Source organism: Epinephelus lanceolatus, chromosome 10 (genome assembly GCF_041903045.1).
Source record: "Epinephelus lanceolatus isolate andai-2023 chromosome 10, ASM4190304v1, whole genome shotgun sequence".
NCBI lineage: Eukaryota > Metazoa > Chordata > Actinopteri > Perciformes > Serranidae > Epinephelus > Epinephelus lanceolatus.
Window position 1 is genome coordinate 30,180,904 of NC_135743.1, and position 12,904 is coordinate 30,193,807.

The window sequence follows — 12,904 nt, forward strand, 5'->3', positions numbered from 1 at the left end:
TTAGCTACATCTGCCTGTGAATTTCACTTTAAGGTGGATTTATTCAGAGATTTGATGTCAAAAAGCTCCTAAAACACCAGTAAAATCTGATTAGAAACTGTATCAGTGCAGTAAATCATCTTGTGAAAAGATGAACACCCCATCTCTTTTTCCAATCTCAATCCTTTTTAGAAGACAATTCTAGACACAATAAACCTGCTCTTTGATAGGAGAATCACATCCATTTTATCTGCCCATGCTGCTGCAATTGCACCGTTACCAACAAAAGTTATTTTCTCCTTCAGCTCTAAACTACTTCTGTTCAATATAATATCCAATTAACTAACTCTGGCTCTCTGCTGTGTATGGGGGTCCTATCTGTGCAGTCAATGAAGAGAATCTGGCTACAGGCGGACTGCATTGTTGGGTTACTGGCTCTGATGTTGACTAAGATTAATCAGAGGATTTTCTTGCCCTGGTTGCAACAAGGAGCAGTGGCAAAATGGGATCTGCTTCATGGAGAGTCAGGCTTTGGAGGAAGAGGTGGCGTGGCCAGACGGTGGGATGGTGACCTGGTGTCGTTCACTGCGTGCAGGCCAACAGGAAACAGACTTCTAAGTGGCAGGGTAGGTTGGCGATGGGTGTGTGGCTGAGCCTGACCCCTTTATCAGGCAACAGCAGTGAGCTGCCGACTGCAGACTGCCACAGTACTAATCACCCAGCCGTCTGGCAGTAAAAGAATAGGCTAAAGCCCGGGCTGGATTCACTCAGCCAGCCAAATGACAGCTTGGTGGAGAGGAAATAACTGCTTTCAGATCAGTATCACTCATATCAGTCGATAAACACTATGGGTTTTCACCTGCACGTACGCCATCAAATTTTCTACTGCACAATAAAGGGACCTTTAAGCTGCTTGGCTCAAGATGGGGTTTTGTATTGACTGTTGGCAAGCAGCTAAACTAAGGAAAAACAAATCATAACCTACCATGGTGCCAGATGACAGCTGAAGTTGAATCTCTCAGCCAGGTGTCAGATTCCATGATATTGTAGGAGCAGCCGAAAAACAAGCAAGAAAAACTCAGAGGTTTGTAAAAGACTGGGCAAAGTGACCAAACTATATCTGCTAAGCTTATGAAATGGTGCTGACAGAGCAGCTGTCTGAACATGCATTAAATGAAATGACTAAGACAGTTTTACAACAAATATTTACATTTTTGTAAACAATTGTTCCAATATCAACTTAAAATACAACTCTTAATTTTTTTTGCACTGGCAAAGACTGACCACTACGTGAGATTAATTCCATCTCGTGGCCTATTAACTACATATTGTAATACTTTAACATAAGTGAGGACCATTATCAACTCATTCAAAAAAGCAACAGCTGAGCCATTGAATGCACCACGAGAAATGTGGTTGGCTGTCTTCTACAAGTAATAGGCCTCTGCAAGTTCAATTTTATGATACAGTGACTTAAAGGTTATCTTGCTTTGTCAAAACACTCCAGTTGTGAACATAACACTGACGTTAACACACTGACATCATCGCCCTTTAAAGGTCCAGTGTACAGGATTTAGTGGGATATACTGGAGGAAAAAAATTTTATTGTGACTATGTTTTCATGAGTTTAAAATCACCTGAAACTAAGAATCATTGTGGTTTTGTTACCTTAGAATGAGCCATTTATATCATGGATGTATAAAGTGAACTGGATACGGTGTTGGAGGCGGGGCTCTGTTCATTCCTATGAAAGCTGCTCAATGGTGCCCGAAGTCAAAAAAGTTTGTCTTCCAAGGTATAAAGCTACCCGGCTCTTCCGCATCATTGGGTCCATAGAGCGAGCGCACCAGAGATTTAACCAGCCAAGTGGCTAACTTCAGGTTTAGCACTCCTCTAACTTAAATTGGGACAACTATTATTTAATTGTGCAGCTTAAACAGACTTACAAAAGTGAAACATGTCTCTTTGCAGGGGTTTTGACACTCAAAAAAGTGTATCCACTGATTTACAGACATCTCTTCACAATGTAAGTCTATGGTTAATAGTCTTTTTTCGGCCCCATTGTATCACGTGATAGACCCAGAAGTTGAAGCTATATGGTTTAGCCACTGTGTTAAATTGGCTTCAAAGTCTAGAGTGCTCCCTGGGGGACCTGGTTTATATCTGAATACAGAGCGGGTCCTCTTCCACAGAGCTTGTAATATTGTTTCTGCAGTAGTTTATAACAGACAAACCAAAAACCAGCTCCAGATCTGGCCATTTGTGTTTTCACGTTTTAGCATCAGCCATCGTTGTTCTCCTACATGCCTGGTGCATGGGAGAAGTTTCAGTTGGTTACAATCTGCAACTTCACCTCTAGATGCCACCAAATCCTACACACTAGACCGTTAAGTCGATAAGGCCAACTTGTTAGTATAGTTGCTGATTTATTAATCCAGTAGTCACAGAGCAACATTATCATTCATCTGGAGTCGAGTCTCAGGCCCCCTGACAAATTAAAGTCCAATCCACTGTCTCCTGAGGGAAATATCTGACTCCTCAGTTGGTCCTTCTAGACATTCTGATTATGTATGACTGTACAGACAATCCAGACAGTCAATCTTCTCAGTCAATATTAGGACCGAGATGTCATCTTTTCCCTTCTGACTCGTGTTAAGAGTGATTTAAAGTTTGAGATCACGGCCTTCATGTCAGGGCCGGTGTTGGTGCAGATGTAACTGCTGAAGGACACGTGTCAAAATGTGATCAGCACTGACAACCAACAGAGCAGCTAATTCTCAACCTCACACTTAACCTGTGATGCTCTCTGCGTGGGCTCTTTCTGTAAGAAAAAAAGAAATCAAATCCGAATTAATTGGCGATGCAGGGGTGCCGTGTCCTTGGTCTGAGAGGAACATGATGTAATTAGGGCCTTTTAAAATATATCCTCCTATAAATTCTTCCAAGCTATTGAACTCCCAAATTGTTATTCAGTGCACACTCTATACTTGAAAATCTAATGCGTCTTGCATAATTCAATTTCGCTTGAAATTCTGTCACATTTACAGTACAAAGGACATTCTTCTTTAATGAAAGGCCTACAGTATCCCACCCATATTAATGTAGTGTCCATTTCTTTACACCTGTATCCCAGTGTATTTGACAGTTTGTGTTAGATTTAATAACTACAAGCTCTTCACAGATATTCTTCATTAGTCATTTTACCAGTTATCTTTGTGTGGGTCTCAACAAGGTCATAATCTGTCATTTAAATGATCCCACATTATTTAACAGTAAATTGGTTGTGGATTATGGTACACGTGCACTAAGACAAATTTGCTAAACTCTTATACAGGATGTGGACAGCATGTGATGATTTTACTCTGACCTCCAGTGTACACTGGTACCTGTTTGTATATACCTAGGCTAGCTGTCCAGTTGCAGTGAGCCTGAACACATCAGATAGGCCTGTGCTCCTTCTTTGTGCACAGACCATGTCAAATCAGCCTTGTGCAGCATAACCAATTCCTTCTAAACTGGGTGAAAGATTCAGAAATTTCTCTTTACTGAGTGTATGGATCAGGTGCCACACCAAATACAGTGAGACAAGCCTCCAAACGGCACCCTCAGACAATTTTTAGAGGTCCTGGAGTGAGAAGACGCGCAAGGAATGACCAATTCCAGCTCTGAAATTGTGTGAGAATTTATTCCAGCTGAGCCTAAGGTAAGCGATGTGGAAAATGCTGACACTTTGAGAAAATTTACAACTGCTTGGCCTTGGCCTGTGCCTCTCTGGCAGAGGGTTTGAGGAGCATCAACCTGATTTTCTCTAAATCACTTACCTGCAGGCAATCATGCCTTTACAAAAGCCTGTTATGGCTGCTATAAGCTTACTCTCTATTACAGTCTGGCAATAACAGGTCGGCAGTTGCATCCAAGTGGTGTAGTATCACCTTGAAGATGGCTTTGGAGAAACTGAATTAAAATATTGCAGAAAAGGGTAAAAGTGCAATCCTGGGTGCTGACCACCGTCTGCTTTGTTTATTGATGTGCATGTGATCATCCCCGTTGCTGGTCAGCGTCTCACCATGAGATTCGGTTAGAAATCTGTGTATAATGTGTCCTGGTGGTTTGATTTACACAGCACTTGTCATGCACTGTGTTATGTGTGGTTCAGGTCACAGGTGGAGGCAGCGAATCATTGTGCCAAAATAATGTGATTGAATGTCAGTGGGCTTGCTGCTTCCCTCAAAGGAAATAAATGGACACCAAATGACAAGGTTCAGGGCCCAGGCATCAACATTAGTTACAGTCAAGATGCGGAAGGGAAAAATAAAGCTGAAGGTGAAAACTGCATATTTTTTAAAAAAAAAATCATTGTTTAAATTTGTTGCAATCTGTCTTCCCAGCTGGGAGATGATGTGGTAGTTCATGTTGCTAAAAGGTCAGTGACAGCTGCTCTGTGTGCCTCTCTGACAGTCTGCACCTGTGTTAACAGTGTAAAATCATAGTGTGGACGTAGCTACCGTGATGGCACCTATTGGTTTGTGGACTGTCGTTTCGAAGCCTCCAATTTGGCATTTGGTTGTCGCATCTTGTTTTTTTTTTTTTGTTTTTTTTAAAGCCAGGAGCGACCATATTTTGACAAGAGGGTGGCGCTGTGGATGAGTGAGGGGTGGATCCACCCTGTCACCGAGCCATCCAGCGAGCTGTGTTAGCAAATCACAAGGTAGCCCTGCCCTAAAGCATACCCTGTTTGATCGTCTATTTTACTCTAAATGGAACCATAATTTACAAAAAGAACATCATCCTGTATGGAAGACTTGAAATCAGGAATCGAGACCATAACCTCATTAGGGAAATGTTTACAGAGGTAATACATCAAATGAGAAGCAGGGTCATTTTCTCAAGGACTTCCATACAATCAGACTTATTTTTGCAACCAGTGGAGTCACCCCTGCTGGCCATTAGAGAGAATGCAGGGTTAAGACCATTGCACATTGGCTGAACTCTTTAGACCCAGAGATACCCACTTGTTTAAAACACATTAAAAATAGATTAAGATATACTCAGGATTTTCCTAACAAAGCAATGTATAGATTCATACAGAAGAAAACCCTCTCAATAGTCACTCACGACCCACTCTCAGTGTGTGGCAGTGTATTTTTCTGCAGAGACTTTGCCTTCTGCCTGTATTTTCTTATTTTTCTTATATTCTTATTTTTTCTTGTGTTTGGGACTTTTATGGGAAAAAAGAAACACAAATATAGCGAGGCAAACAAGAACCAAGAGGGAATCTGGAGTTGGCTTTTACTTTCACTTTCACTGGTGAGCATGTTTACCATTTTCATTCATTCATTATTTTCTGGAACCTATCTCAGCTGACACTGGGCAAGAGGTGGGATACACCCTGGACAGGTAGCCACACTATCACAGGGCTGACACATAGAGACAGACAACCATTCATGCTTACATTAACATCTACAGCCAATTTAGATTCATTCATTAATTAACCTAACCTGCAAGTCTTTGGACTGTGGGAGGAAGCTGGAGTACCCAGAGGAAATCCCTGGGAGAAGATGCAAATTCTGGGCTCCCACACCCTGGGTCCAAACCAGGAACCCTTTTGCTGCAATGAGACAATGCTAACCACTGCACCACCATGCCATGTTTACCATAAACTGTATAAAGTAATAGATGTAGCTACTGTGATGTCACTAGAGTGTGGTGTCCCATTTTGGAGGAATGGAGGAACAAGGGGTTGATCTGACTCAAAGACTGTGGTGACGCCTTGCAGACAGCTTGCCACTTAAAGCAGCCCCACTCTTAAGAATTGTAAGCCTTATAAAATTTAAATGAGTGAGTTATACAAAAATTCACCCCCTGCTGTCATGCATGGGGAATTTAGCTACAGAGACAGAAACCATTTGTTGTACCAGCCTGTAATCATGTTTATTTCTGATGTAATGTTGAACATTTTAACATGAGAATTTCCAGGTATTGACTGGCTTCTGAAGCCAGCCTCAAGTGGCCATTCAAAGAGCTGCAGTTTTTGGCAATCCTGCATTGGCTCTATTTTTCAGTCCTAGAGATTGCCACTTGATCTTTGGAAACAGTAACCAACAATCCTGCATAGTATACCTGTTAGTACATACAAAAATTTCATTTCCCTTAACATCGGAGCACTGGAAACATTAAAAGCCAACTGTGCAGTTATTTTAGCTTCAGACAGAGGAGAGATCAGAAAAATGACACCCACTGAGTGACTTTACATGTTGCAGCTCATATGGTAAAGTCTAACTTCAGTCAAAAACAGATAATAAGCTGAGGGAGAAACAAAAAGGAATCGAGAATGAAAGCGGGAGCATTGATCAAATTTTCACAGTATGTACATAATTGAACAGTGCTTAGTCTGGAGCCCATGGAAGCATTTCACACTGTGCATTGCAACACTATAGAAGATCTGAGGATCATATGGCACTGTTGCACTGATGGAGCATTTTTATCACCACTTTGAATGAAGCATTATCATTGATAGTTTCCTCTTTGAGTGTTCGCCACTGGAATCCGGCACACGACAGCGTTGCATTCTCTCCATCATACCCATAATAACTACCGACTGCATTGTATGAATTTCGTCATCAGACAGATGTAGAACTGTGAACTCAAAATGCCCCAGAGTCAAATCGAGAAGTTTTATATGTGAGACTCCACCCGGGAAAAGGAAACCTAGTTGCCAAAAAAAATCTGGTGCAGGACAAAACAACTGAACTGGCAGGGATGATTCTTTTATCTTTTATGGGTTGAGGCCCAACATGTATCCCGGGACCGGAACAAAAGGCAAGCAATGGTCAAAGGCTTATGTCCCACTGGAGACAGAATGGAGGAAAAAAAAAGTTGTTTTAAAGTCCAAAAACAAGATATATGGGACAAAGCCAAGTTAAAAAAAAAACAAGCAAGAAAGAATAGAAAACCTGAAGAGGGTGCAGAGAAAGAACGAAAGAAAAATATTGACTATTTTCCATATCATGTGATGAATAATTCCAAAGTAAAAGGATGTTCAGTACATTAGTCCTACTGTTGCACAGCATGAAAATAAACGCACTTAAATTAGGTGCTGCTTTTCCCTGAGAATGTTTGTGCGAAACAGGCAGGCTACATCGAACCCAGAGTGAGGAGGAGTGAATGAATAAGTGAACTGAATGCTAATGTTTACCTGCGAGAAAGAAATATTCAAATGCACATCAGTCATTCTAAGGACACAAGCTGAGACCAAGGCGTGGAGTGCATGATTGAACATCAAAGGGGAGGGTGCTATCAGCATTTATCTTTGAGATTCACAGCTGGGAGATAAGGTGCTCTTTAATTGTGGGTCTGTCTATTGTAGGTCACAAGCATCCCATCAATCACTGTGCCCGGGGTAACCTGGCACCTTCAGACTTAAAGGAACACAGGCAAGCTGATCATGAATTATAATAAATATGATAAGCCAGCAAAAAAAGTAAGAGATTCAAGGTTTCAGCAAAGATGATAGATAACAATATTCGTAGTCCTGAATAAAAAGCATCAAGCCCATAAAAACAGTTTTGGGAGCAACTGGAGGTCAATAACGGCATGTGTGCTCCAGAAAATACAAAGCACTACAAGTGTGGTCTTTAACAGGAAGATGGCCAGTGTATTTGTCCTACGTCTTACTGATACACAGCTGGTGTTTGGGTAAATAAAGGGTTCAGCCTCCTGTTTACTATGTTGCACAAGTAGCACGTCAACACTGTAGTCTGTAAATCCCTGGGGGACAGAATACATATGAAATCGACTCATATCTAGGTGAGGCTACGGGCTGCATAGATATCTGTTTTATCCAGTTTAATCATTTAAAAAAAATCTTACACAACTGGGACTCCGTCTGCACTTTTAACCCTTTAATAATTGATTTTTTTTAATCCACGTGCAAGTGTCAGAAACAAGCTGCAAACATATCATAGACATATTATCACCTTTGAAGTTGACATTGTGAACTTGTTGCAGACAGTTGCCTACACACCTCGCAGATATGGAGCAACATTAGTCCGAGTGTTTCTGTCCACAGTTCAATATTCACTCTCCTTTCAGCTCTGTTTTTGTCTCCACCAGCTCCTCAGGGAAATCTCTTGCTGCTAAATTCTCCACTATGTCCATCAGCTAGTTGCTTGCTCTCCCTGTCTGCCATTTGGTTCTGGACCTGGAAGCAGTGCTGTTGGGAGTGAACCAGAACAGCGAAGTTGTGGGCTGGAAAACCAAAATAATGCTAAATTGCTCTGTGGAGCCAAGGAGAGGTGCTGAGTCGGATATGTGTTCATCACTAATAGTCTTTTTACATTACAAGCAGTTATTTGAGCCAATGTTAATATTAACTATATTGATTATATCTGATTTAAAGTCTGTTGTGTAGGATTTAGTGGCATATGGTGGTGATGAGGTTGCAGATTGCAACCAACTGAAACTGCTCCTGTGTGCCAAGTGTGTAGACAAACGACGGTGAATGATGTGAAAACGTGAATGGCCCTATCTAGAGCCAGTGGTTGACCACTCTGGGACACAACAATTCTTATTTTTAGGTGGTTATAAACCTTGCCAATAGATGCCTGTAACAGTTGCTGTGTTTTTATTCTTTTCTACATCCTGGACAACTTTGAACTTTCCCAGCATGTAACAGAGCCAACACACAACAAGGGACATATTTTAGATCTAATTATCTCCAAAGGGCTCAACATTTCTGAGGTTGTGGTGACTGATGTTGCCTTTTCTGATCATTACTGTGTTTTCTTTAAAATGGACATCTCCGCTGACACTAAAATTACAACAGAGGTAATCAGAAAACGCTATATCAACGAAAACACCTGTACACTATTCACCCAGGATTTTACACCCACACCAGCTCTGCCCTCAGTCTCTGTCAATGATCTGGTTCATAGTTTCAGCTCTAAAGCTATGAATATTATGGACAATATTGCCCCCATGAAGGTCAAAGTTGTCTCTGGTAAGAAAAAACACCATGGAGGAACGCCACATGAGTAAAAGCTCAAAAAAGAGAATGCAGAAAAGCAGAACACAGGTGGCGAAAAACCAAACTCCAGGTTCATTATGACATCTATAAGGAAAGTCTGCACATCTATAGCTTGGAGCTAAAAAGGGCGTGGCAGTCCTTTTTCTCTGAGATTATCAACAAAAATAACAACAATGCACAGACTTTATTTACTGTTGTTGACAGATTGACAAACCCATCAGCGTCAGTCCCTCTTGAGCTGCTATCCACCAAGGCATGCAATGACTTTGCTTCTTTTTTCACAGACAAGATCTTAAAGATAAGACAGACAGTCTGTAACTCCAACACAGTGGCTATTTCACCTGTGCCTCATAAGACTACTCCAGTTAATTTGGCACTTTTTCACCCATTAAATTATGCTACTTTGACAGACATAGTAAGAAACCTTAGGTCCACTACCTGCTGCCTTGACACTCTGCCTACAAGCTTTTTTAAATATGTTTTAACTGCATAGCATCAGATATACTACAGATAGTCAACTGTTCTCTTCAGTCAGGCCTTTTTCCAATGGCCCTGAAGACTGCAGTCATTAAACCTCTCTTACAAAAGCCTAATCTGGATGCCTCAGTAATAAATAACTACAGGCCCATATCAAACCTACCATTTTTAGGAAAGTTCATTAAAAAGGTTGTTTTTCAGCAACTCAACACCTTCTTGGAGCAAAACAATTCCTTTGATGCCTTTCAGTCTGGATTTCGAGCACATCACAGCACTGAGACTGCACTTGTAAAAGATTTAAATGACATTCATCTGAGCAGTGATGCATCAAAGATTTCGGTTCTGGTATTACTGGACCTCAGTGCTGCATTCGACACAGTCGACCATAAGATACTGCTCGACAGACTAGAAAAGTTTGTGGTACTTTCTGGCACTGTGCTAAATTGGTTTAAATCTTATTTACAAGACAGGGATTTCTTTGTGTCACTTGGCAATTATGAATCTGTGCGAACAAAAATTACATGTGGAGTTCCTCAACATCTATTCATCTGTTCAACATCTATATGCTCCCTCTTGCTCAGATTATGGAATATCATAACATCTCCTACCATACTTATGCAGATGACACACAACTTTACATAACAGTGTCACCAGATGACTACAGTCCCCTACATCTGCTAAATGAGCGCACTGACGAAATCAATACATGGATATGCCAGAATTTTCTACAACTAAACACAGACAAAACTGAGATAGTTGTTTTTGGCCCCAAAGAACAAAGATCAATAGTCAGTGCTCACCTTGAAGCCATGACACTAAAACCTATGAATCAAGCCAGAAATCTTGGTGTAGTTCTGGACTCAGACCTAAATTTCAATAGTCACATTAAGACAATTACTAAATCAGCCTACTACCACCTTAAAAACATAGCAAGAATAAAAGAATTTCTGTCTAAACAAGATACAGAAAAACTTGTTTATGCTTTCATTTTCAGCAGGCTGGACTATTGTAACGGTGTCTTCACAGGCCTGAGTATAGAATCAATCAGACAACTGCAGCTCATCCAGAACGCTGCTGCCAGAGTCCTCACCAATAATGGAGCACATTACACCAGTGCTTAAGTGACTGCAGTGGCTTCCTGTGTGTCAAAGGATAGACTTTAAAATCTTGTTACTTGTCTATAAAGCACTAAATGGTCTTGGGCCTAAATACATCTCTGATATACTTGTTATGAAGCATCCAGACCCCTCAGATCATCTGGAACAGGTTTACTCAGTGTTCCCAGGATCAAAACCAAACAAGGTGAAGCAGCCTTTAGTTTCTATGCTCCCCGCCTGTGGAACAAACTTCCAGGATATCTGAGGTCGGCTGAAACTGTCAACTCATTTAAATCAGAGCTTAAAACATTACTATTTACTGCAGCTTACCAGTGAACTAAATATGTAACTTATTGTTAGGATAATCTGTAGCTATTGTTTTTATATTTGTCTGTTGTTGCTTTTGCTTTATATTTGCTTTTTAAATGCATTTTCTGCACTGTTTTTAACTATTTACTGTCTTGCTTTTAGCTTTTGTTTTTAATGATCTATTGTTCCTTTAATGTTTTATTTTAATGTATTTCTCTTGTAAAGCACATTGAATTGCCTTGTGTATGAAAGGTGCTATATAAATAAAACTGCCTTACCTTGCCTTGCCTTGGAATGTGCCATTTCTATTCATATAGGAAGCGGGTCTTCATCTACGGAAATCGCCATGTTACAACACCATGTCTCCACAGTAGCCCAGAATGTACAAAACAAACACTGGCTTGTTTTCAGGTTGGCCACCATAGTTAGCAGCCCCTCCGTGACAAGAGTGTTCGAACACTGATTTGTAACATGAAACTACTTTATTTAGTGGTTCTACTAGTTTAAATCACCAGGTCCGTTTGTTTTTTGAGAGTAAGAGACCCCTGCAGATAATTCAGTTCCTGGTAAAAACCCTCTGAACAATGAACACTGAAGGAATTCTAACTAGTAGAAGTTTCAGCTAGTTGCAATATGCAATCCTTACAACTAGATGCCACTAAATACCCCTAAATCTTAAGCCCAGTTCAGACCAAAGATTTGTGACGAGACAAAACTATTTCAGAACGTTGCAGAGAAAAGTTGTAGCAGTGTGAACTGGCTGGTCCGAACTCAACTTAAGCAGGCTGATAGTGTCACCTGCAACTTAGCTGGTCAAATCGCCGGTGGCTGGTTTTAGAGCATGAAGCACGTCACCTTTTCAGCAGCCAATCAGCTTGTAGTGAAGTCCGCTGGTCAAGTCAAAATGACTGCAGATGACATATTCGCTTGCTGTAGCAGGTGCTCCATCCCCGCCAAGGACTGTTTTCATGCTTAAGGTGTACCAGTGTTAGACGGTGGGTTGCTGCTGCTGCTCGCTGTATGTGCACATTCTCATTGACTGATTAATTGGTGCTGGTTAAATATATCACTGTGGCATATTTATAATAAATACAGTCCATCTGATGCTCGTTTTTTTATGTTTGTTGCCAATTCATCACTACTACAAACTGCAGCCAATATCTCACTATCACTGTCCTCATTCATATTTAAGAAGCTACAAATTATATTCAGCCACAAATTAGTCTGAAATGCTAGATATCAGAATGAAAGTACAGAGGGTTGTTGCATAGAGATGATACAGCCTCTCATCTAGTTGCATTGGTGTAAACTGGCAGGTTTGACTCGTCGCGAATCATTGGTAAGAACTGGACTTTACAAGATCAGTACCACTTTTCTGTCTTAAGGTGGTCTTGATCTTCTCATCATCCCTGTATTTCTCTAATCTTTTAGAACAGAATAAAAGAGTATGTCACACTTAAATTCACTTTAAAAGATCTTCACTTAACCAGGAAGTCCCTTAAGATTAAACATTTATTTTTCAAGAGAGACCTGGCCAAGATAGCACACCATTACAAGTTTACAATAATTATAAAATAGAGCATGTTAAACAAAGAAAGGGACAAGAGCTACATAATACAAAATCCAGCTCAGGAATAGCCATTGCACTCTTAGGTTACACATTTTATTTCAGCTCAGTGTTACTTTCAGCTTTTTCAAATACTGACACTTGGTCAGTGGCCCTCGGCGTTAGTTACCGACGCACAGAGGCACCCTTTTAGCAGCCGTATGAGACGCACCAGGTGGTAGAATTTTTTTAAGGCTGAAAGCAAGAAAGTCTGCAAAGGGAGGGGAGAGGGGAGGTCGATGTTTCAGACAAACTCTGGACTTTCACCAGAGAGACCGCTGTTTGTCTTCCGTGTAAAACGACAAGTCAGTCGAGTTATGTTAATAACAGCGTCGTGCGCTAGTATATGTAGCATGCTAGTGATGTATGTGATGTGATGTTACGTTACGTTACAGTGGTTAGAAATGCACA